The sequence below is a fragment of the Gambusia affinis genome, linkage group LG20 (assembly GCF_019740435.1).
Source record: "Gambusia affinis linkage group LG20, SWU_Gaff_1.0, whole genome shotgun sequence".
NCBI lineage: Eukaryota > Metazoa > Chordata > Actinopteri > Cyprinodontiformes > Poeciliidae > Gambusia > Gambusia affinis.
The window spans coordinates 22,219,232-22,245,889 of record NC_057887.1 but is presented as its reverse complement, the minus strand read 5'-3'; the positions used below and the strand labels follow the sequence as shown (position 1 = coordinate 22,245,889).

Below are 26,658 nucleotides of genomic sequence, written 5' to 3'. Positions count from 1 at the left end.
AGGCGCCGCTGACTCATTATTCACAGGTTAAACTGGGGTAACGCAAGAAAAAGCAGGAACTGTTTTTACCTTACAGAAACTTTCATCACAATACCGCTCCACATTTTGTCACTTTCAAACCACAGACTTTAATTTAACTTGGTGAGTTTTAAAGTCATAGTGGCAAAAAAACTTCTAAGTTTGTTATAAATCAAATCTGCATAAAGTGTATTCAGAATGTAAAGCAACCACAGAGTTCCCACAGAGCTGCAGTGTTGATGACTTATTTTATGAGGAGAAATGTTTCTGCCGACCTCTGCGAGAGGGAAGCTGGAGTCGCACTTTGTCTGGGATTTTTAACTGACAGGAAGACGGATTTGGGAGGGAAGTTGACCAGAGACGGAAAATTTATTGCTCCCCGTGTCGGGCTGTGATCTGTTTTCAAATACAAGAAATATTTTCACTACATGTGCCGTCAAGATGCGCCTGAGAAAGACATGACACCCACCGCCCGGCGATCCACAGACTCCTTACAGAAAACGCTCCCAAGGCCGAGGCAGACCGATAATAACCACGGTAAGCAGATAAAGAGACAAAAATCAAGTCTACTTGGATGAGAAAGGAAGTGGCTGGTTTACAGGGATGGAAAGATTAGGAAACAGAGAGGTGAGCCGTTCTTTTTAACAGCTGCAGAAGGTCGTCTGTGGTCGGCGCAGCCGTGGTTTCCCTAAAAGCCCCTTTAACAGGAAAACGGTTGTTTTTTTTCAGCTCATAAGAAACATCCACCCTGCTGCCGAAAGAACCGAACTGCTTTGAACACGCAGGGGGAGAAAACCACAAATCAGTTTATTAAGTGCCTGCAAGGTTATGTACATCACTTAAAGACACACAGTGGGCAGATAAACACTTTCTACAGCTAGCTGCCGAGATAGCAACATAGCTAGGTAGCATGATAGCATGATAGCTAGCAAGACGGATAGATAGATAGATAGATAGATAGATAGATAGATAGATAGATAGATAGATAGATAGATAGATAGATAGATAGATAGATAGATAGATAGACTATGTGTATTATTTTCAAACATTTTTTACAAATAAAACTGAAAAGTGTGGCATGCTTTTGCATTCAGCTCCACTCCACTTCCTTATGTAGAACCGCCTTTTGCTGTGATTCTGAACTTGTCCTCATGTTTGCTGTTCAGTTTTTGCTCTACATGTTCAGATGAACAAAACAAATATGAGCTGCTTTTATATCTGACACATAAAATCCAAATCAAATATGTCAAAGTTTGTGGTTTTAATGAAAGAAAATGTGGAAAAGTTCAGCTTTGTTGCAGAGCAGAACACACAGGAATCTGTGCCAAAAAGGTCAAAATGTTTCTCTAAATGTTAATTGGTTTTGTACTAAATTTTCTACAGAAATGTTTTCATGCTTTATGGCGCATAAATGTGCAGAAATGAATGTTTTTATCTAGATAACAAGAGTTGGATAGTAACTACATGCAGTTACTCAATTAACTTACTTTTCAAGTTACTTTGATGAAATAAAAAGTACTTTAAGGAGTATTTTCACTCCATTGTACTTTTTTACTTTTACTTCAGTATTTCTCTTCTTGTGTAAAATTTCTGAATTTTAAATAAAAAAAAACTGATTTGGAAAAATTTCTGTTATTTTTTTTAATTACTAACGTTTTGCTCCTTAAAATACCAAACTTTCCACTTAACTTTATGTTTTGCTCCATCTGATGATGTAAATTTTGAATCTTAACTGATTGATAACTTTTCACCAAACACGTTTTTACTCTTAATTGAGTCATTTTTGCTGCTTTTACTTGAGTACAGTTTTCAGTTCTTTGTCCATCTCTGCTTAACAGACGAACATTTCTGCAGGAATGTTTTCATCCTTCATGGCTGACATTCTGCTTCAACGGGTCTGAAACGCTCGTTTTTATCCAGCCGGTCCACTTTTCCATCACTGCGGATGTGAGCGGTTCTGGATCTGCATCCAGAACACATGAGGACCCCACACACGTGCAGATCTCTGCATCTGGACGAAATGTGTGGCTAACAAATACAGGCCCAGCAGGGGGCAGGAAGTGGCAGAAGAGAGCGTGTAAATCTCCACCGCTGGGTCCGAGGCGTCGACCGGATCATCCGACAGCTTTGCCCGACTCCCAGTTTGTCACTCAAAATCAAGCTGCTATTTCAGTGAGGAGGTTTTTTGTGCTGCTTCTATTTAAAACACTACTCTGAATATGAGTATTTTTTTAAAAAAAGGTTAGGAATGGAAACAATCCGGGGAAGGAATAACAGAACTTGTTTTCTCTCATTAGTTCTCCCAGACTCATGTATTTGCTCTGTAATTAGAGTCTGATCTGGTAACACTTGACAGCTGGGTGAGAATAGTGAAAACATTCTGATCCCAGGTCAGGCTCTTTATTTAAATGGTCTTGAGTCATTTATTTAAACTGAACCCAAAGACGACAGAAAAACAGGACAAACAAGGGAGACTGAGCATCACAGAGCCCCAACAAGAACAAAAACATGACAAGAGAGAACTGGTTCCCCTGCATACACTGCAAAAACACAAGATCTTACCAAGTGTTTAGTCTAGTTTCTAATGTAAATAACTAAAATCATTTGAATTAAGACAAAACTAACTTACAGGTAACGTTTCAGCAAGAAATAAGAGTTTGTTCTCGCTAAATATCTCCTCAATATTCATAAAAATGAACATGTAGCATGAAAGAATGTTTTGTTATTGGTGAAATAATCTGCAGTGGAACTAGAACTGGGTTGCTAGGCGACGGGCTGAGCTTGGCTGCCGTTGCTAGGAAACGGCGCCAGAGGAACTAGAACGTTTTCATCAATATTAAGGAATTATTTACTAATATCAAGCTCCTGTATCTTCCTGAAAAGTTAGTTTTTCTCTCTTTTCAAGTGTACTAAGATATCTGCAGTAGAAACTGGACCAAACATATTTGGTAGGATTTTGTGTTTCCCGGCGTACTCCACTGTTACACTGTAAAAACTCAAAATTTTACCAAGATTTTTTGGTCTAGTTTGTACCACAAATATATCAGCATAGTTAAAATAAAAAAAAAAACAATAACTGACAAGTACATTTTCAGCAAAAAAATAGGAGTCGTTAAAAAGTTATAAGTTAGTTTTGTCTTATTCTTATTATTAAGTGTCATAAGATATTTACAGTAGAAACTCAACAAAAATACTTTGTAAGATCTTCTGTTTTTGCAGAGTGATGCAATGAATTAATAATTTCTAGCAAAGCAGAGAGATAAATGGTGGCCATGTGGCCCTTAAACTCCTGGTTCCACAGCGAGAGACTTGAAGCCGTTCTGCTTCCTTTCATTTGGGGTGAGAGAGAGAAGTAGGTCAAATGACTGACACGGATTCAGTGAGCAAAGGGGGAATACTTTCACTCTATTGAGGCACTTAAGATAAGCAATCAGGGAGGGATTCTCACTTTCCCTTTCTGGATTGAGAGCAGCAGCAGGATCGTCGTTATTGGCAGGATAATTGTCTCAGGGATCCCACATCGCTTTGATATTTCATTTTCAGGTTTGTAGAGGGAGGATTTTATATGTTTAATGAAATAATTCATTCATATTGAAGGAAAACTTGGTGTAGGAACTAACTTACGAGTAACGTTTTTGGGTTTACCATGTAGCGATGTATGAATGGAGCGTTAGCTGTTTTCAAAAGCAACTTCAGTCCCTACACTACAAAAAATACTAAATCTTACAAAGTACCTAGCAACCCCAGCCAAGCTCTGCCTGTCGCCTAGCAACCCCGTTCTATTGTCGCTGGCAGATTATTTCACTTATAAGACTTTTTTCCCATATTACAAGTGAAATAATCTGGACGTGGAATTAGTTCTTTTTTTTTTTGTCAATATTTACAGGCTCATATATCTTGTTGAAAAGTTACTTCTAAATGGTTGTTTTTGTTTTTGCAGTGTAGGTTATCTAAAAAGTGGAACTATGAAGGACGAACAACGAAACCATTTAATGGTGTAATAATTCCCACTTGACAGATGGAGGTGAAGGAACATTTTGGATCTTTTTTTTCTAAATGAACATAGAAATCTTGAAAAGATACTAGTTCCTATTTTTGATGATATGTTTAAAAAGAACAGGTCATTTTGTTAAAAATCAGCTTTGATGGCGGCAGAACCTGGTGTGGACCGAATGATGCGTTCAATTTCTCACAGAAGTCAGGAAATAAATCAACTGAGTTGAACCACTTCTGACTGTGAAGATGCAATTCATACACTCAAAAACATAAAAACGCTGCATATGTAAGAATGACAACAAAAGAGAAGATAAATACTTTAAACCTGCAGCTCTCATGTTTTTTCAGAACGGCAGCCATTTTGGATTGTGAACCCCGGGCTGCTGAACAGCTTCAGGTTTTCTTATTCTGACTGCGAGTGCAGCGAGAACGAACCGATACCGATACCGATACCGACCCGGCCCATCAGAAACGGTTTAATAAGAACCAAATCAACAAAACCAAAGAAAACACAAATCCTTCTAATTTGATGCTACGCAGCAGATTTTATGACCAAATGATGGATTTTCTAATCCTCACATTCAGATTTGCTTCATTTTGGTAAATTTACAACAACACAAAAAACAGAAAGAAAATAAATCTCTATATTACAAACCAATAATTTACCAAAAGGATTATTCTTGCCTCCTTATTCGTCGACTAAACAGTCAACAGAATGAAGCTTCACCTGCGATTTGAACTCAACCAGTTCAATAAGCAAAAATAAGGATTTCAAGTATTTATTTCTGTTGCAACCAATGAAAACCTTACATATGCACTGCAAAAACACAAAATCTTACCAAGTATTTTTAGTCCTATTTCTACTGCAAATAGCCTGGAAGTAACTTTTCATGTAGAGGCTTGATTTAAGTGATTAAATTATTTATACTGATGAAAAAAAAGTTGATTAGTTCACTTTAAAACATTGGAAAAATGTCTTGTTTTATGTAAAATAATCTGCTATTATAACTAAGACTTTTTATATCAGTATTAAGAAATTATTTACTTAAAATAAGATGCTGTGTGTTGGTGAAGTTTATTTTTGAGTGTGCTAATATTTGTACACTCAAATATGTAAAAAACCCCCAAAGAAAACAAAAAAAGAAGAAACAAAATATCGGTAAATTACGGTAAATCTGTGGTTCCCAAAATTTAATCGTAAACTAGAGACTTTTTTTTTTTACAGTGTAGAAACTAGACCAGAAATACTTGGTAAGATTTTTGCAGTGTAGTTTTTAAACAGAAATGTTATGTTTGTGACCAACTGGCAGTGACTGACAGCTGTATCCAGTCTTAGTCGTGGAAGGTTTAGTGGAAGGAAAAACTATGCACACGAGCAACAGCATAGTTCAGAAGACGCTGAATCAAACCCGTTTTAATGAATGTGGCAGAAATGAGCCTTTATCAGAGACAATGTTTTTGTTTGTCGTTTATGGAATAATTTAAACTTTTAGTTTTATTTGAAGATAAAAGTCTCTGAGGTAAAACCTCTCTGACTTCAGACCCAAACCTGCACACTTCTGAACAAAACACGTTTTTATTGATTTCATACATTATTTTCACTTTCTGTTTTACTAAATGCTGAGTTTTCATCAGCTGCACGTCATTATTATTACATTTAAAAGAAAAAACTCCTGAAATATATAATTCTGGATCTAATAAATATAGAAAAGCTCTGAGTTTGTGTTTTTGAGCTGAATTTACTCTAATAAATGAACTTTTTGATGGTTTTGCAGTGCAGTGAGATGCACCTGTGTGCAGCCGGGCCGGTGATTCAGACGCTGTTTCTAATAACCTAAAGGTCAAAGAGACTCACTTTCCTCCTCCTTAACGAAGCAAGTGGTGCGTAAAATGAAAAATCTGAAACAATAATACGCTTAATAAGACGCAAATGAACTCACCTCAGCGCCAAACCGGCCGCAGACTTTCCCTTTTTGATTTAAAAAAGAATAAAGAAAAGAAGCGTCCTCTCAAATCACGTTTGAGGTTATTTCTCCCGGTAGAAACGGTTCCGTCCAAAAGTCTGTCCGCTTTCAGATGGAAGCTAAATGAGCGGAGTCCTGGATCCAGGATCCAACCGCGTCCAGAGCGCAGGGCGACTGAGAGCTCCCGGCACGTCCATGTGTAAAAAAGAGCCGGGTTAGGCTACTCCCCGTTAGAATCAAACCCAGATTGTCAGAGAGAGAGAGAAAGAGAGAGAGAGAGAGAGAGAGAGAGAGAGAGAGAGAGAGAGAGAGAGAGAGAGAGAGAGAGACAGACAGACAGAGAGAGAGAGAGAGAGAGAGAGAGAGAGAAAGAGAGAGGAGGGGGCTTTAAATATTCCCAAACCTGGAATGTTTGTTCAGGTTTCCTTTCACAAATATAGAATTTAAAAATCAATATTTATTTATTTGGAACAACACTGAAGTACTTCAGTCAGAAACAAAACCCAGAGATGCGGATTAATCTCAGTATCACTCCACATGTTCGCTGTTTCATTACGTAAAAGCAGAAAACAGCAGCGAAACGAAACGGATTGAGTTACGTGAAGTCTCGGAACGGTCTGCTGCGCGTTTCGCAGGCTCGTTTGTTGGCAGAGAGAAACGGAGCTGTGCGCCCCTCGGCCATGACGGCATCACATTAACTCATTAGCCACATTCATATGGCTTTTTATATATACATCTGCCCCCTCTGCCGCTCATAGAGCATGTGGTTTGTCAAGTTTGTGCGGCGGAATGCGCCGGAGGGAGGGGCGGAGTGCGTAAAGGCGCACCGGAGAGCTCACAGCTGTTTCAATACCGACTCACTGCATTGATTCTGGCACTCCTGTTGAAAAGATAACGACAAAACTCGCACAGGAACTGTTGGTTTGCTCCTTTCTCAATGCCTTGAAGTATTTTTTTATAAAGAAACGTGGAAGGAAAATCAATATTTGCTTCCTGCGTGTTATTCCAGGTGGAGACTTCCAACCTGGGCTTCGTTATTCCAGCTCCTCTTGGCTCTGGCGGACATTCCTACAGTGAGAGCCGCTTTACGCCCCTCAGCTCCCCTCATCCTGCCCCAAACTTATTAAAGAAATTAAATGTAGAAATATCTGAAACATAGCGGGTTATGTGGGCGCCTCCTGTACAAACAGAGAGAATGCAGCAAGTGGTCTCTGGAAGTTAAGTCAACAACAAAACATTCAGTCTTTTCCAGTAGCCATTGTACAGCGGTAAAACCAGCTGACCAAACATGCTGGAACTCCGCTTGGGTTGCTATGTAACAGGGCAGCAGCTGATTTGTTAACATTCCAGAGGTTTTTGAATTTGTTTTAGCTCCTGGGTTGTTTCTTGGAAACAAATGAGACGCAAACGGAAGTACAAACATGTCAAAATGAATTTTGCCTTTAACCGTTATTGCAGTTATTATTTTTATTTGACATATAATCTGAGTGAAAATGGCTGGGTGTCGTTTCATCACGCAGCGGCATTGAAAAAGAGAGAAAACATGCAAGAGAGAACAGAGTAAAACCATCCGATTGGAAAAGGACTTTGCACCATGTTGGTGTTTTATTGTTTTCACTGAATCTTTTAAGATGAAATAATAAATGCTGAGATTGTCAAATGATGCTGCATGTGAACGTAATGTTAGCAGTTTGGATTCTTTAGTTAAGATTAAAAACAGAACGGAGCTTCAATTTAAAAATAAAATCAAATTAAGTTTGTTAAACTTAATTTATTTACGTTTATGTGAATAAATTACGTGATTAATATCATTTTAGATATTAATCACCTCTTAACATTTTCGATTAAATTCGTATAAAACAGGGACAGCACATATTAATGAACATATAGAAAACATTTATAACGTTAAAATTATATAAAAGTAATAAAACACAAAGGAAAACAAAGTTGATAAGGAGAATATAAAGCAGCAGAAGTGACTAAACTGAACATTTTGACTGATTTATGATCATATCTAATTTACTTTTTATGCCCGAATTTTCATTTTTTGTGCTTCGAAACCACAAATATTCCTAAAATATTATTAAAGAACACATTTGGTATTAAAAAAGTAACTTTTTTTTTTATTTCTGTGTGTTTGATATTATTTATTTACACAATCTGTAAATAACTCAAAATGTCCTGAATGGACGTGTTCATGATTTTATAAAACTCTGGATGAACAAAGAAAACAAAGATAAGAAACAATATTTTCATTTCAGGTTCCATGTTAGGATGCTGTTACTGTGGGGTCATTTAAGGTTTTTTGTTTGTTTGTTTGTTTGTTTGTTTGTTTGTTTGTTTGTTTGTTTGTTAACGGGTTAAATGATCCTCAGCCTGTCACAAACCAAATCCTGGTTTCAGATCCTGAACTGAACTGAAGGGAAACAGAAGCAGAAACAAACTCACTTGTTGTCAGCTGAGGTTCTGCTCCGTCAGTCCTTCACAGCTGCAGCATTTGGACCAAAGTTCTGCTTGTTTCTTCAGAACCAACCCCAGCGGCCTGCGACGCGTTTGGATCCCGAAACAAACCCGAACCTAAAACTCTGACTCTCCTCTCGCTCTCAGGGTTTTGGTGACTGGACGCAACAGGAGATGCTCACCTGGGCGGAGGAGGAAAACCCCGAACGTCCTCCAGCGGGGACAGGGCGCCCTCTGGTGGTGAGACTAATATATCACTTTGGGACTTTCTGATCAAATTTGATTAATCTGTTGGATTTTAATTATATTTACAATCTACGACGGACTATTAGGACCATACTAAGACAAAAATAAAAATAAAAATTTGACTGAAGCCCCATAAAAATAAAGTTGGATTAATAGGAAAACAGGGTCATAATGTTACCAGAATAATGTTGTTATATTTCGACTTTATTCAAATTAATATGAATTTATTCTCATGTTATTTCAACTTTATTCTTGAATTACCTTGACTTTATTCCCGGGCAAATATATTCTAGTAATATTATAATTTTATTCTCATAATAATATTTAACATTTTTAAATTTTCTTGTAATACGCCGTCATGTCGCTGCCATCAGAACAAGATCTTAAAATTCCTCTCAGATTACTTAGTCTGTTTTTTTTCACTGTGTTAAAAAAAACAACAGCTAAATAAATTAAAAATAGCGATATAACATCGAACTGTACTTCTCCAAAAACAATCCATAAACTCTGCACACTGTAAAAAAAACATCTCTAGTTTATGGTAAAGTACCAGCAGCTGTGGTTGCCAGAATTTTCCTGTATAAAAACGTTAAGATCCGTGAAAATACTGTAAAACTCTGGCAACCACAGCTGCAGGTATTTTACCATAAATTAGAGATATTTTTTTTTACAGTGCACAGAAGCTGACTAGTGTAAACATGTAACTCACCAGTTTTTTAAAATTCAATTTCATTAAAAACAAAACAATTCCATACAATAGAGAAAATGTACAAATCAATAAAATGAAAAGCAGCAGAAAGAGGAAAAAATCTTATAATATCTTTTCCTTTTATTCCAAGAAATATATTCCAATTTAAATATATTCCAGAAAACCTTGGTAAGAAGTTGTGTTTTTGCAGTGTAATCTGGGAATCCTATTTTTTCTAAATGCACATCAAAAATTAAAATAAAAGGACAGATTTATCTCCATCTGTCTTTCTGTCAACTCTGACCAGTTTAATTTTCCTACAGAAGAACAGCAGTCCCACAGCATGCTGCTGCCACCACCATGTTTCACAGTGGGGATTCATTCACGGTGAGTTAAAGTGCCTCTTTCCCACCACAGGCTGCGTTAAAAAGTCAAGTCAGGTTCATTTGTGTTGCACATTTCAGCGAGTAGGCAGTAAAAGTTCAGTCTGGTCCGACATGTTTCCTTTTATCGGAGCCGCTTTTTCAAAACATTCTGAGTAATATGCAAATAACTTCACTGTGATTGGTGAAAAAGGAGCGTAGCGTCCAAACAGCTGAGAGGAGGTGAAGTTAGAGAGAGCGTCCTGCAAAAAGAAACAGCTTGAAAAATTTTCCTCCTTTTTTCTCAGAACTTCACTGTAAAAACAAAACCTTACCAAGTATTTTCATCTAATTTCTAGTGCAAATATCTAAACGAAGACAAAACTAATGGACAACTAACTTCAGTAAGACATAGAGGTTTGTTTTAAGTGTTTAATATTGATCAAATGAACTGGTTCAACTGGAAATTATTTCACCTAGAAATTGGAAAATGGTCTTTTTATAAGTGAAAAAATCTGCTTGAAGAATTTGTATGTTTCTAAATCAATATTAAATAATTATTTACTTCAAAAATACTTTTATGTCTTGTTGAAAGTAAATTATAAATTAGTTTGTCATTTTCAAGTGAACTAAAATATCTGCTCTAGAAACAAGACACAAATATTTTTATGTTTTTTTGCAGTGTTCAAGGTGAGGATACAAGAGACAGTAATTCACTGCAAAAACACAAAATCTTACCAAGTATTTTTGTCTACTTTCAAGTGAAAATATCTTAGTCCACATCAGACAAGAAAACTAACATAGAAGTAACTTTTCAGCAAGATGTAGGAGTTTATTTCAAATAAACGATGCCTTTATTTTGATTAAAAACTTCTAGTGTTGTAATATTTTGTTCTAAGCGAAATAATCTGCCAGTGGAACAAGAACTGGGTTGCTAGGAGACGGGCTGGTGTTGCTAGGCAACGGCGGCAGTAGAACTAGAACTTTTACATTAATATTAAGGAATTATTAACGTAAAACAAGCTCCGATGTCTTGCTGAAAAGTTATTTTTTAGTTAGTTTTCTCTTATTTCAGGTGTCCTGAGATATTCTCAGTACACGTTGTATTTTCTGCAGTGTGGTATTAATCACAGCTCTGGGCTCCAAATATCCACCAGTTGGCCATTTCTTCACATCAGAATTACTTAAAGTGAGCTTAGCTCTGCTAGCTAGCTCTGCTTGCTAACTCTGCTAGCTAGCTCTGCTTGCTAACTCTGCTAGCTAGCTCTGCTTGCTAACTCTGCTAGCTAGCTCTGCTTGCTAACTCTGCTAGCTAGCTCTGCTTGCTAACTCTGCTAGCTAGCTCTGCTTGCTAACTCTGCTAGCTAGCTCTGCTTGCTAACTCTGCTAGCTAGCTCTGCTTGCTAACTCTGCTAGCTAGCTCTGCTTGCTAACTCTGCTAGCTAGCTCTGCTTGCTAACTCTGCTAGCTAGCTCTGCTTGCTAGCTGCTATCGTCCCATCCATCATTCTGATGTCGCGTCACAAAGTGAGGATACCTCCAGGCTGGAATCTGCAGTAATCCAATCTGCACTCCTGATAAATCAGAGGGTGTGTGTGTGTGTGTGTGGGGGGGGGGGGTGCGTGTGTGTGTGTGTGTGTGTGTGTGTGTGTGTGTGTGTGTGTGTGGGACGCTGATTTGATGTGGCATTTGACACCAGCAGCTATGAACGACGGTGGGAAACTCTCTTTCCCTCCGAGTGTGGATAATGCATGTGTAATTAGCATCACTTTAAAGCTTTTACATACATGCATGCATGTCGGTGCATTAAGAAGGGGGTTCAGGTGCCTCTCTGGTGGTATTTAGGCCCTTCATTTGTGAGGAATCCAGCATCATTATCCCAAAGTGTTGCCAGCTGGAAGCGCTTGGGAGTTCCCATTTGAACTCGTTGTGTGTTCTGAAGATGCAGCGAGACCAGGAGAGTCAGAACGCTCTAATGAAAGCCTGTGTTCTGGTTCCAATACCCCCTGATATTCATGAACAGCAGAATCTGGGACTGCGCTGCTGATTAGCTAATAAATTCTGCAGCGGTGCCACCCAGAGCCACAGCGGCGGAGAAACAATTCATTTTGATCCCCAAAAATGGCGGCGCATCAAATCAGACATTTCAGAGTTAAAGGACAAAAATGAGGGAGCAGCGAGTAAGAGTAAAAATGTATTCGTCCAAGAAATTACTCAAGAATTTGGTAAAAAGCGCTGAGTAACTGATCAAATTGTTTAATATTTAGAAATTACATAATCAGACCAAAATATAAAGTTCAGTGGAAAATTAGGTATTTTAAGGACCAAAATGAAAATAATTCAAATAAGTTACAAAAAACAACAAAATAAACATTTTTTCAAATCAGTTTCTTTCAGTGTAATCTGAATTTTGTTCTATAATTTTGTTCTCTACATTTTAACTGAAAAAATAAAACAAATTTATTAGAGAAAAATACATTTGACAAAAGAAGTTCTTATTAAGACTTCAGTTGAGTCCGAATTTTTACTTTTTATTGATATTAATGGATGTTTAGCGTCACTAAAATGCTGAAAAATAAAATTTTTGTTCATCGTCAGATTTCTATCAGTCAACTGACCATTTGGGGTCAATACTGAGTGCTGTGTACCCCATTTACTCTGATATCCCTAAATAAAATCCAGTATAATCACCTGCCATCAGAATCCTGTTCCAGGGCATAAAATCCAAATAAAAAACAAATAAATCTTTAGGTTTCAATGAGGCAAAGTCTAACATTCTAACTTCAGATTCATTTTACTCAGTAAAATCCAGACTGATGGAAAAACAAGTCCTGTGTTATTACACAGCTTCTAAAACTTTAAACTCCTTCTGACTGATTACAAAATATTCAGTTTTCCAAACGTCACAATCAATTAAAAGATTTTCACCACTAGATGACGCTGTTAGTCCAGTTTGGTTTCTCCTTCCACCTGCTGCCTGTTTATCATCTTCCAACAGAGTCAAAAAGGTGAATTAGAGGCTGAAACAATTAATTTTACTGTAATAAATAAAGTAAGAATTATAATACTTATATAAACAAACAGTAGAAATAAATCAACTTTATCCAGACAGCAGACAGTGTGTGTGAATGAACAATGTGTGTTAATTAGTTAAATATTAAATGTTAATGTTGTAATTAAATTTGTTTTGCACACATTAAATATTTCTGAATGCTGGACAGAGAAACCTGCCAAACATTTTACTGAAGGAAAAGTAGAAGTACTTCAGAGTTTGGTGGTAACTAGTTACATTACTCAGTTACATTTACATGAGTAACTTTTAGGAGTATTTTTATTACGCTCTACTTTTTACTTTTACTTGAGTCATTTTGTTATGAACTATTTCTTCTCTTGAGTAAAATTTCTGGATTTTCTTCCCCCTGAATGAAAAACAGACAGAAACTGATTTGGAAAAATGTTCTTTTGCCTGGTTTTGTTATTTTTGGTTGCTTATAAGAATTATTGTCATTTTGATTCTTAAAATACCAACATTTCCATTCACCTTTTGGTTGGTTTGATTATGTAATTTTTAAACATTAAATGGTTGATAATTTTATCAGAAACTCAGTACTTGAGTAAACCTTTAATAACAGTGTTTTCATACAGTTCTGATTTTTAATGTTATTTTAAAGCTTTTTAGAAGCTTAAAATTACAAACCCAATTATGTGTTGTTGTTTTTTTACTTTTTATTTTGTGTCCTATCTGTAAATTTAGCAGGAAAAACAATTAAAGGGAAAGAAAGAGCTAAGTGTGTTCTGCTTGTACCTGCAGAACACGCTCAGTTATTGTTACTGATAAAGGTCAGTAACTATAAAACAAATGTAACTCCAACCCTCTGTTACTAAAACTGCTTCAGGAAAACATTGAAATCACATGATTTGCTCTTTGTATGAGCGAAACAGAGACATCTATTTTCTTTTTCATGCAGCCGTCAGCATATCTTCTTTAAGTAGTGTGTAGAAGGGACCATTAAACTCTATGGGAAATTAACTTGACAAATGATCCAGCAAATTGCTTGACATTTTCATTGTTTTCATTATTGTGCCCCAGTTCGGTGTAATCCGAACCAAACCTTAACGTGACTAAATGTTCCCTGATTGAAGCGAGTTCTTAGCAGCGTGTTCCCAGGGGGTCGGTCCGTTTTGCACCAGGAGCTGAAATCCATCCTGTTTGGCTCCGTCTTTACATTCAGACTGCATGGAGGCAGGAGAGCATGCACACTGCAAAAACACAAAACCTTACCAAGTCCTTTTGTCTGATGTCAAGTGGAAATATCTTATTGTGGAATGAGACAAAACTAATTTACAAATATCTTTTCAGCAACACATATGAGCTTGTTTTAAGTCAATAATTTATAAATATTGATATAGACATATTCCCATAAAATGAGGGGAAAAGAAATCTGCCAGTCAAAGTAGAACTATTCAATATTTTCAAATTATTAACTTAAAACAAGCCTCTGTATCTGGCTGAACAGTTACGTCTACATTAGTTTGTCTTATTTCAAGGATACTTGCAATACAAACTAACCAAAAAGTTTTATGTAAGATTTTGTGTTTTTGCAGTGTAGTCTTTATGCTGAAGAAAAAAGAAACATAGAAACATATTTAAAGTTTCTTGAAGAATATTTGAACAAGGAAATGAATCCCTGGGAGAAGAAATGGAGGCTGAACCGTTTGGATGTCACATCATATTCTGTTTGTGTCTTAATACACTTAAAATAAGAAAAAATTAACTTGACTTCCAGCAAGATATGGAAGCTTCTTTAAGCCAAAAATTCATAAATATTAGTTTTGAAAAAATACTATTTCACATATAACGTGAGAAAAATGTCTTGTTACAAGTGAAATAATCTGCCAGTGGAACTAGAACAGGGTTGCTAGGTGACGACTACACTTGGCTGGCGTTGCTAGGTAACGAAATCAGTGGAACTAGAACTTTTTCATCAATATTAAGGACTTATTTACTGGAAACAAGCTCCTATATTTTGTTTAAGAATTACTTGTAAGTCAGTTTTGTCGTATTTCAAGTGTACAAAAATAATTTCTCTCGAAACTACACTAAAAATAAAAGTTGCATCAGAAACTATGTAAGACTTTGTGTTTTTACAGTCTGACCTCTATGCATGGTTCCTGCTAAAGAAAAAAAACAAAACAAAACATGGAAGCATATTAAAGGTTTTCTGCTGAATAGTTGGACAAGGTAATAAATTACAATGAAAAAAATTACACCTAACTTTTCAGCAAGAAATTGAATCTTCTTTTGGTCAATAATTCAGAAAAACTGAGAATCAAAAAAAGTTCTAGTTCCACTGGCAGATTATTTCACTTATAACATGAGAAAAATGTTGTGAAATAATTCACCAGTGGAAGTACAACTGGGTTGCTAGGCAACGGGGTGGGCTTGGTTGGGGTTGCTAGGTAACGGTGCACGTGGAATTAGAGCTTTTTCACCAATATTAAGGATTTATTGATTTAAAACAAGCTCATGTATCTTGATGAAAGTTACTTGTAAGTTAGTTTAAACTGCACAAAGATGTTTGTACTTGAAACTAGACCAAAAATACTTTGTAGGATTTTGTTTTTTGCAGTGCAGAAACACACTCAGACTTACAAAAACCTGCCTCCCTCCTTCCACCCCTCCGCCTCGCCGCCCTCACCCTCCTTCCCCTTTGAGCCGTACGTGTCCACTCCCTAATTGGTGGCTCTTTTTTCAAAGGACTGATTATGTGTGTATGTGTGCAGAGGCATCCTCTCTGTGCAAGGCGTCCATCTCCAACGCCAGAGGGGACAAAAGAGGCACCCGCTCCTCCTGTTGGGGCAAGGGGGCCGTTGACACCAATAAATCCCCCCCATCCACTTCCTCCCTGGTGTGTTGGGGTTATGTCAGGAATGTCCTGGATCCATTGTCCCCATGGCGCTCTGTTTTTGGTAACCCATCACCAGGCATTTTCTGCTGCTTACACTGCCTCCTCTCTCCCCCTTACACACCATAAATGAACACACACACACACACACACACACACACACACACACACACACACACACACACACACACACACACACACACACACACACACACACACAGATAAATGCATGTCCACACCCTGTGGGCTCTGTGTCCCCTGGTCCCTAACTCTGAATAGACCACCTCCGCTGAATACGGCAGACAGGCAGGCGTCAGGACATCAGGTTCTGCAGCCCAGTGGGGGAAAATACGGCCAATTATTTTCACCTGTTTGGCTCCGCGCGCCGTCTGATGGGAGAACGAAATAAAACAAAAGTCTGAGTGTCCTACACTCCACTTTCAAGGTTTCCTCTGTCATTTAAGAGGCTAATTTAAATCAAATCCACTTTTATTTGTAGAGGACATTTCAGTAACAACAGATTTACATCATAAAAACACAAAAATCAACAATTACATTTTTCAAGTTCCATCATTTATACGTCAAAATATTGATCAATGTTTCATTGATTATGTTCCTAAAGCAGCTCTAACCAGGTGGCTTTTTAGTCTGGATTTAAAGGATGTTTTTCAGTTTTCTGGAAGTGTGTTCCAGATTTGTGGTGCATAGAAGCTGAAGGCTGTTTTTCCATGTTGAGTTCTGGTTCTGGATGCAGAGCAGAACCAGAACCAGGACCAGAACAGCTGAGGGATCTGAAAGGTTGATACAGCAGTAGCAGATCTTGAATGTATTGTGAAATGTAAAGGGGTGGATTAGCAGCTCCACACAGGGGGTGATTGACAGTGCTAAGCCCCGCCTCCTGGCTCTGATTGGTTGTTTCTAGTTGGCACTTGGAGAAAACAGATGAGCTCAAGTTTTTTTCAGTTCATCCATCCATCCATCCATCCATCCATTTTCTTACACCCTTCTTCCCTAATGGGGTCGGGAGGGTTGCTGGTTCCTCTCCAGCTGCGTCCCAGGCGAGAGGCGGGGTCACCCTGACAGGTCGCCAGTCTGTCGCAGGGCAACACAGAGACATACAAGACAAACAACCATGCGCACACACACTCACACCTAGGGAGAATTTAGAGAGACCAATTAACCTGACAGTCATGTTTTTGGACTGTGGGAGGAAGCCGGAGAACCCGGAGAGAACCCACCATGCACAGGGAGAACATGCAAACTCCATGTAGAAAGATCCCCGGCCGGGAATCGAACCCAAGACCTTCTTGCTGCAAGGCAACAGCTCTACCAACTGCACCACTGTGCAGCCCTTTTTTCAGTTCAGTGATTTATAAACTAACATCAGTGTTTTAAAGTCTGTTCTCTCTGTGGACTGTAGAACTGGGTGATGTTCTCCGTCTTCCTGGTTTTAGTCAGAACACCAGCAGCAGCATTCTGGATCTGACTGATTTTTAGGCAGACCTTTAAAGTCTCTGTTCCAGTAAACAATGCGACTAAAGATAAAGACATGGATGAGCTTCTCTAGATCTTTTTAATCCTGGAAATGTTCTTCAGCCTAGTTACAAAGGCTGACTTTGTAACTATCTTTATGTGTCTCTGAAGTTTCAGGTCTTATCTCAGCATGATTTCTAGTTTCCAGCTGTAATAACTGAAGCTGACTCTACGGTTCCTATTCAGGTCCAAAAATAATTGCTTCAGTTTTGTTTCTGTTCTGTAGGGGAAAGTTATGGATAATAATTAATCCAGTACCCATCTCATATGTATAAACTTTAAACCAGGACAGACACATTAAAGGATGTCACTTTTACAAACATTTTGTGTTTTTCATATTTGTTAAACTATCACATAATATGAGACAGATGATCTATGAAAAGATCAATCTCCTCTTTCTCCTCCTGGAGCTATGAAGAAATGCATCGCTATCACGTAAAAACAACCAATCAGAGCCAGGAGGCACGTCTTATTGCTATTAATCATCCTCATGTATGAGCTGCTAAATGTTCTAATAGCAGAGAAACAGCTTACCAATCCAGGAAAATCATTTATTTACTGCCATTGGTGGCTATGCTAACTAGCCTTAGCATTTGTGGCAGGCTATGTTGTGGTGAACCAGCTGTAGCGTAGCAGAGAGCAAAGGGAGCAGGCGAGCACAAGAGTGATTGACAGCGCCAGGACCCTCCTCCTGCCTCTAATTGGTTGTTTCTGACTGAGTGGTGTTGGAACATGTTACAAGACACGAGAAATGATCCCAGGTTTTACTTGTTACATCCTGTTGTAATCAACTGGCAGCACTAATAAAAATATTTAGAACTTATTTATTAATTCAGTTCATTTTTTTTAAAGCAATAAATAATTTTTTATTAATTCCCAGCAACTCTGTGACTAATCAGATGAGAACCCTCATAATAACACATTTTAATATGATAGTAGACTCATAGTTGTATTATTTTCTAAATATATAAATATACATGTAAGTTTTTTAACAGGATTTTGAGCAAGAAAAATTTGCCTATTTTTTTCTGTGGAATATAATTTTTTTAAGGACTTCTTTTGGCAGCACAGCAAAACCACAAAAAATATTTTTGTCTAGTTTCTAATGCAAATATCTTAGTGAACCTGAATTAAGACTAAAATTATTAACAAGTAGCTTTTCAGCAAAATATATGAGCTTGTTTTAGGTAAATGATTTATTAATATCAACAAAAAAAAATACCAGTGTATAATTTCACTTAACAAATAATCAAATAATCTGCCAGTGTAACTAGAAGTGGGTTGCTAGGAAACGGGCTGGGCTTGTGTGGGGTTGCTAGGTAACGGCACCAGTGGAACTAGAACTTTTTTGTCAATATTACGAGCTCCTGTATCTTACTGAAAAGTTACTTGTAAGCAGAGTTGGGTAGTAACTAGTTACTTTTACTCAATTACAGTTACTTGAGTAACTTTATTGGGAAAAAAATACTTTTAGGAGTATTTTTACTACAGAGCACTTTTTACTTTTATTTAAGTAAAATTATGTTGAAGAGGTGCTACTCCACTCACCTCTGCGTGTTAGTTAACTTTTATCTTATCCTAAGTGCACTAAGGTATTTGTAGTAGAAACTAAACCAAAAATATTTGGTACGACTTTGTGTTTTTGCAGTGTTCATTCAGTGTCTCATCGCAGGCATGCAGCCAATCAGCTCTTTCTTAGCCCTGCCACCTTTGTGTCACGTTTCTCCCTCCTCGTATCACCTGGCCAGCGTTTCGGCTCACACCACTGCCAAACCCCAGACAGCAGCAGCCTGATTTGCAGATTGGTGGGGGATCGCCATGCACGTTTTCTGCTTGTGTGGGTAAATGTTTGGAAGCTCAAACGAGTAGGTGGGTTGTGCACATGTTGCGTAGCGAGGCGCCATTGCGGCCTAAAAAACTATTAGGCTCTGTAAATACACACTGTGGCGAAAGTAAACATTCTCAGCATGCCATGTCGATGCACTGAGGGGGACTGGGAGACGGAGGAGTGAGAGGGGGAGCAGAGGGCAGAAAGCAGTCAGGTGAAATGATTGATTCCCACTCAGAGATCCCAAAAATTATACTCAAGTAAGAGTAGCACTACTTCAATATACTTTTACGCAAGCAAGAATAAAAATTACCCAACCAAGAAATTACTCAAAACTAGTGAAAAGTACTCAAGTACTGAGTAACTGATCAAATTATCAATCAGTTAATATATTAAAATTACATCATCAAATGGACCAAAATATAAAGTTAAGTGGAAATTTTGGTATTTTAAGAACCAAAATGACAATAAGTTATATAAGTAACAAAAGAATCAGGCAAAAGAAAATGTTTCCAAATCAATTTCTTTCAATAAAAAATAAAAAATTTATGGAAAGTTTCTTGTAAATTTGTTTTGTCTTTTTTAAAATCTACTAAGACATTTACATATGTTTTTTGTTTTTGCAGTGTGATATCTTCTTCTACTTTCTATTTAAATTAGGTTTACTACTACTACTGTAATTTGTTTTGATATGGCATTCATTTTAACATCTCATATGATGATTAATATGAAAGTATACCTGAAAAAGATCTGCCATTGATCTGGGAATGTTTTTAACATTAACAAATTATTGACTTATAGCAAGCTCCTAAATCTTGCTGAAAAGTTTCAAGATGTAAGATTTTTGCACTAGAAAGGTAAAAATATTTGGTGAGATTTTGTGTTTTTGCAGTGCAGAGCTGTGATGTGAGTTTACACGCATGTGGCAGGAAGCGCAGCTCACCATGGAAACAGGGCTGAGAAAATGCTCTATTTCAAGCGCAGAAGGTTCGACACAGCCCACAGTTCTATTTTTAGCTCACACTTCGGGAATACAGTAACTGCTGCGTCTATCAAGAGTTACACCGAATTGGCTGAGCCCCAAGCATGACTACCAGAATGTGACTCTCACACTGTTTGCCTCTTTAAAATGCTAAAAGCACAAAAGCATTCGGGGCAGCCAGGATGCTACAGCATATTTTGGATTACAGAGGATGCATGTCACCTTAAACTGACAATATTTACATATTGTCAGTTTATCTACTAGTTGTTAAATTGGCAGTATGGACGAATTATTGGCACATATCAGTTAAAACTGTTTTGTTGATAAGATACATGCCAATTATTAAAAATGTTGAAAATGCAATCATGTAGAGAAAAAGAGCTGAAGGTTTATTTGGATTTTTTGTCCCAACTGGAAAAAAAAAAAAGCATCCCCACAGCATGATGCTTCCACCGTCGTGTTTCACCATGAGGATGCAAATATGGTCATTCAATCCATAAATTTAAACTGTAATCATCAAGAGGCTGCTGTCATTCCTGGTCCAACATGCCTGAAAAAAATGACTGAATTACCGCCTCAGGACACCAAATGATCAGCTGAGATGTAAAAAAAAAATTTAAAGTTTAATGCTTCTAGTATTTCTACCATAAATAACAAATTTACAACTGATGGGTTGAAATGTGAATGTTGTAAACTTTTCCATAGCATTCTCTCTGACCTATCAGCTTGGTATTTTAGTCATATAACATCTGAAGGCTGGATTATCATCATCATTATGGGTATCAGAATACATTGATTTGAAAAAATAAATTAACAAACCCATATGAAAAATATAAATAATTACACACGACAGTGTTCTTCTTATCTATTGTTATTTATTGTTTTTAGTGTATCTTACATTATTTATTCAGTTCAATTTTGAAAACCGGGAAACCGGAAGTCACGGAGATAGCACTTCCTGTTTAGCGATTTGCTTCGTTTTCAGCTTTTTTTTTTTTTTTTTTTTGCGGAGCACCATCTGTAAGTTTGTAAAAATGTTTTGGTTTTTTCCCACACGTAGAAGCATATAGCTACAGTGTACAACTTATTTTATGTTAAGAAATAGTTTGTGATATTTCCAGTTGGTGTAAGTGTAGTGTATGTGCGTCTGAGCTGTTAGCATGTTTAGCATTTAAGCTACATGTCAGCTCATTATCTTGGTGTGTGTGATTTTTTTACTCTGACCAGTGGTGTGTTGAAGAAAGCTCAGTAATGACACGTATTCATGCTGCATTTGGGAAGACCTATCTGTCAAGCAACTGAACGAGGTCAGTGTTTTTACATAAAATCCCAGGAAAAAAAACACATTTTGTTGCTGCAATTTCTGTTTTGCAAGAGAAAACTGAGGAGTCACCAAGCAAATATGATCTACTTATCTGTTTAACTTCAACCTCTACAGTTAGCAGTGGCTGGGACTGATTCCAATCAACTAAAGTTTGATTGACTGAAGATAAGCAGTAGAGACTGAAATTAAATAACAGTCCTTGTAAAACATTTTTTGACGTCAGCGTTAGATTTCCAATTTCTAAAACTGCATGACAAGCAAAAGTGTCAAGCAAGAGGAAAAAAGGCTTTTTTAGTAACAGGATCACAGCAGACGCAATCACTAAGGCAACATCTCCAGTTTCTGATGCAGCAAAAGCAACAGTTTGACAGGCATGAATTTACACACCAACACACACTTACTGTACCCGGGGCTCCAAACACCACAGCTTAGATTTGGTGGTACGGAGATGGAATGCTCGGTATGATCTGTGGTAACTCTGAGTGTGTGTGTGCTCCATCTAATACCCTGTCATCATCAATAACCTCAGCTGTGCTGACTCACTGGCTTTTACAACTTTGAGGTTTGGGTTTTACTCACAGCCACAGACCATGTAGTCTCTGGTCTCTGTCTTTCTAACACACAACCCAATGTGCTACGTGTGTGTGTGTATGTGTGTGTAGTCTTTTTGGCAGCATGTAGGTGTGGGCGTGTCGTTCATGTTTGAGTGAAAGCCACTGCAGACCCCAGTCCCTCCCAATCTGACTCCAATCCATCATAATTGGCAGTCATCAAGGGACAGGACGTTTGCCGCCGAGCCGTCCTCCTCCCCCATCCAGCTCCCCATCCTAATTGTCTCCAGGCTTTTATTCAGCCCTCCTTACAGCCAGTAAATGTGCGCTTTATCTTCCACTCACATGAGGGTGTCGATGTGTATGAGGCGTCCAAACGGTATTTATTATCGTGGCTCCATTTATACGCTGATGAAAGCACAGCCAGGCTGTGACAGACTATAATAACACTGAGCACATGACAGGGTAAAGGCCACCGGAGAGTTGACATTTATATGGATGCAATGTGACGTTGATGATGACGACGATGATGATGATGATGATGATGATGATGATCCTGTTTGGCTCCTTTTTATTCTCTCGCTCTCAATAGCGTATCAATCAGCATCTTGTCTTTTAGCCACAGGGACTGTGAATCTAAATCTAGTTAACATTTTGAGGAAGTTTTTATTAAACTCTTTGGTATTTGAATAATTTCATCTCAAGGTGTGAAGTTGTGAAGAAAATACCTAGGGGTTACTTATGAGTCAACCATATTGGATGGCTGTTTTTGCCTTAAAAATGCCTGATTTGTGTTGATGAGACAGACGTTTGGTGAACTCTAAAAAAAGATTTTTGGATAATTTTGGTCAAATATTAACCAAAAAATGTTTTTACATTTTACTAAGGCATACTAGTTTGTAAATTTATCGTTCAAGTACTTTTAATTTCTATCAATGGTGGCTTCTGCTAACAAAAAAGTTAGTTGCGCCAACCCTCAAGTACTAATTACAAACATTAGTTTTGCTAACGCTAAATCACAACAACAACATAGTATTTAACAAACGCTAATGCTATCGTGCTAAATTCAACCATTTTGATACGACCTGTGAATGGTATTAGTTCTATAGTTACGTTTGATCTACATGTTGCTCTTCTACAGTGAAGCATTCTGGTACTAAATAAACTTTATTTGTGGGAAACTCGAGGACAGGAAATGGAACTGCTGCGTAAACACTGTGTCTTCAAAATAAGAGCATGAATATAAACGTCTCACTACTTATAGAATCGCTAACCGTCAATAACCACAACGTCAACACAGACATCAAACTTTATTCAACCAAAAGTCTGTAAATGTTCTGTTTAAATAATTTTCTTCTATGTAAACAACAAATTGTAATAATGCAAATAATTCATAGCAGAGTGGATGAATAAAACACTTCAATGTTCTTTAGATTGCCGGACTTCTTACCATATTTTCAGATGGTAGAAATCCGGTTTGATTATCCATTAGCTTTAGCTTCTGGGACCAATCTGGATTTATATTAGCTGAAGATAGTAAGAGCGCTATCCACTAGGTAAGATGTTAACTGCTTGAAACCTTTTAACAGAGCCGTACTTCAAGAAAATCCTGAATTATTGTTTAACATTTGACTTGATTCCCGTTTCTGGGTTGGAAATCTCTGAAGTCCTGGGTAGGCCTGAATCCCAACATCAAATTGAATAATAACCCAGTCTTAAACTCACCACTTTTAAGAGTGTGATTTCTGTTTCTAAAATAAGCTGCATTCACACCAGCCCTGTTTAGTCCACTTTAATCGAACTCCAGTCCGTTTCTGTAGAAAGTCCGGTTCGTTTGGGGAGAAGTGAATGCTAAATCCACCAAAAAAACAAACTCTGGTCCGCCTACAAACCTCAGTCTCACTTTGGGTAAAGTGAACTCTGGTGTGGTTCAAATGCATATGTGAACACCAAACAAACTGGAGATGGCTCCAAAGGCAGGAAGTGGACTACAGTGCCGGGCATTCTGGGTAAATACAACCAAAACAGTGCTAGAGTGGACTTTTGCCAAAGGCAAGAGAAATCCTACAACCACTTAGTCTGACACTTCTCCATTTTTTTTACACTTCATGAAGAAAGAAATTGCTCTCAGTGTCTTCAGAGGTTTTCATGTCGTTTCGTTCAGTAGTTTTTGGTGCAGCGCCCCCACTGGCGAGGAGGGGAACAGGTTTTTCAATGCAGCCTAAAAGAGAACCATAACATTTTGCAATCTGGGTCCCCAATCGAACTGAAGAAAACCTGACTGGTTATGAAATCTGACTCCTCATGTAGCTAGTAAAATAAAGCTGCGAGGATTCTTGGTGAAAATAATTATTTCTAAAGAATTGAGGAATTATCCGACCATGAGAATCTACTAGGTGCTCAACTGTCGGCCTGAAGCAAGGGCGAAGTATTGCCTTTCACACGCTTCTAAAATCCTCTCCAGGCAGAGCCTGAAAGGGTTACTGTTTCCCAAAGTACCTCATTCTGCGCAGCGGAGAGGGGGCGGCTGAGTGGCGCCGCCGAGTCAGAGACGCAGTTTCTAAAAACCCCGAGACATCATCAAGAAAGAAGCTGACAGTAAGGAAAGCAGCCTCCTCCTCCTCCTCCTCCTCCTCCTCCTCCTCCTCCTCCTCCTCCTCCTCCTCCTCCTCCTCCTCCTCCTCCTCCTCCTCCTCCTCCTCCTCCTCCTCTTCCTCCTCCTCCTCCTCCTCCTCCTGGTGCGGTGCCGCCTCCTCTCCTCTCCTCTCTGCTGACCAAATCCCATCAGAGGCTGTGTCACAATAACCGGGCGGCAAGTGTCAAAAATCCAGCTCTGGCCGCAGAAAAACACAAATCATTTTCAGGCACATGAGATGCGCTCACTGGAAACCCTCCACACGCTCAGCCACAGCCCTGTTTAAGTCGCTGCTCGCATTTAAACACTGATCATATAAAGTCCATAAAAGGAGAGGCGTTTATAGAAAATGAGCGCGCGTAATTGGGCCATATCTGTTTAACTCGTGCGCTCTCTTAATTAATAGTCAGCTAACGTGAAAAACAGCTGACCATTGTTTTATATGCGCTTTGTTGGGGTTTTTTCTTCCCCTCTGTCTCTTTTTTTCTGTCTCAGGGGCGGTCCAACTCCAACAGGCGCCGGTCTGCTCCATTCCACCTCTACACAAATACCTCAGTGGAACTTGTGTGGAGCTTCCAGACCCCAGACGCTTCGCCATTTCATCATTTGACACTGTTTGACATGTCTGAATCATATTTTACGCATTATGTTAACACCTCGGATCCCTGGAAGCCAGCGTGCGCGCAGACAGTAGACAGTGGAGATGAATGTGTCGGGGCTCCGCCGCTCCACTCCCACAGACTCCCACCTCTCTCTCTCTCTCTCTCTCTCTCTCTCTGACAAATGAATGCCAGTTCTGTGGAGGCGCTTCAGGTATGTGTTGCGTTGTAAATCAGGCTCTTTTTTAAAAACCCAGCGACGCGCAGGCAGTCCACACAGAGCCACTGAGACTTGTGCGGTTAAGTAACTGCTTAGCCGTCTGCACCCAGGGCCGCATTTAGGAGGATCTGAGCCCCTGGGCTAGAGTTAAATTGGTGCCTGACTTACAAATTCAAAGTTTTAGACTTCTTGTATCCATTTTTCCCCCAAATGGAAACAGCATACATACTTAAAAAAGAGAAAATGTCACAGTACATGAGCCAGGTCTGTTTGTGACAAACTGAAATGTGTTTTAATTCATTTGTTTTTTGGCATATAAAATCCAACGTTTTAAAAAACTAAACTTGATCTGGGTTCATTCGAACCCTGTAAAGGTTGAAGTCCAGCCTTCATGTTATTGCATGAATATGACACCAACCAATCCAGAGAAATAAGACAAAATCCAGGCTGCACTGTGTAAATGGATTTTAGCAACTGTGAAATATTAGCCGTTAAAACGATACAATTTTGTTAACAGATATCAGTTTGCAGAGTGATGCTTAGCACTGGCTCAGTTCCAAAACGTGTTAGCTAATATATCTGGATCACAAATCCTACTGAAACAGTTTGATTATTTCTCGTGATGTAAAACAGAAAATCCTACAGCGGGTTTGTTTTTTATGAGTTTTGTTGAACTCAGAAAAAGTTAAAAACTGTCATAAAACTTGTGGTTGAGAAAGTTTGTGTGTTTCTAGCCGTTCCTGTTTTGTCTTTTAGTTTAGCTTTTTAACCAGAAATGTTGGTGGTTGTATTAAAAATTAGATTTGAAAACAGCTTGTTTCTGTCTGACAAAAATCACAAACCATATTTATTTCATTTTAACGTCGGCTAACAAACCACAAAGATTTTAATTACTAACTTAGATGAGTGTCTTTTAGCTGTTAAATTTACAAAATGTATACTCAAAACATCAACTAAGTAAATTGTGAAGTTCTAACTGGTAGTTTTACGAGTGTAAAATTAACACACTACAGTTTAATACTTATTTTTTACAGTACATGCTCCCCTCTGGATATAAAATACTTTTTAAAGCAACATTTTTATCACTTTATTGCAGATTTGATCATTTTTGCAGTGCTCTATATGGGTCTTGCACTTAAAAATACGACGACTTAATGTAATAATTTTGTTATGCTTAATATGTTTTGATGATTTAATGAAAGTAAAGTTTTGATAATTCTGTTTTCTGAGGCTCTGATTAGCTCAAACTCCTGTTTTTTTGGACTAAACTTGACGTCTTCGGATGTCTTTTTTTTACAGTGTACACACCCCTCTGCACAGACACTCTTTTAAGCAACATTTTTTGAC

At 38.1% G+C, this 26,658-nt stretch overlaps 1 protein-coding gene and 1 long non-coding RNA gene across 2 annotated transcripts in view; one reads left to right on the top strand and one right to left on the bottom strand.

The window, feature by feature from the left end:
* ntn2 (netrin 2) overlaps window positions 1-6,125 on the bottom strand; it is a 53,451-nt gene extending 47,326 nt beyond the window's left edge. Inside the window, exon 1 of the mRNA XM_044103459.1 lies at window positions 5,955-6,125. The gene's annotated coding sequence lies outside the window, so the exon portion shown is untranslated. The remainder of the gene's footprint in view (window positions 1-5,954) is intronic.
* On the top strand, window positions 314-26,489 carry LOC122823637. The gene is made up of 5 exons (XR_006369368.1): window positions 314-555; window positions 8,586-8,678; window positions 9,696-9,759; window positions 21,210-21,289; window positions 24,988-26,489. It is a non-coding gene; the product is annotated as an uncharacterized LOC122823637 (long non-coding RNA).
* The last annotated feature ends 169 nt before the right edge of the window (window positions 26,490-26,658 follow it).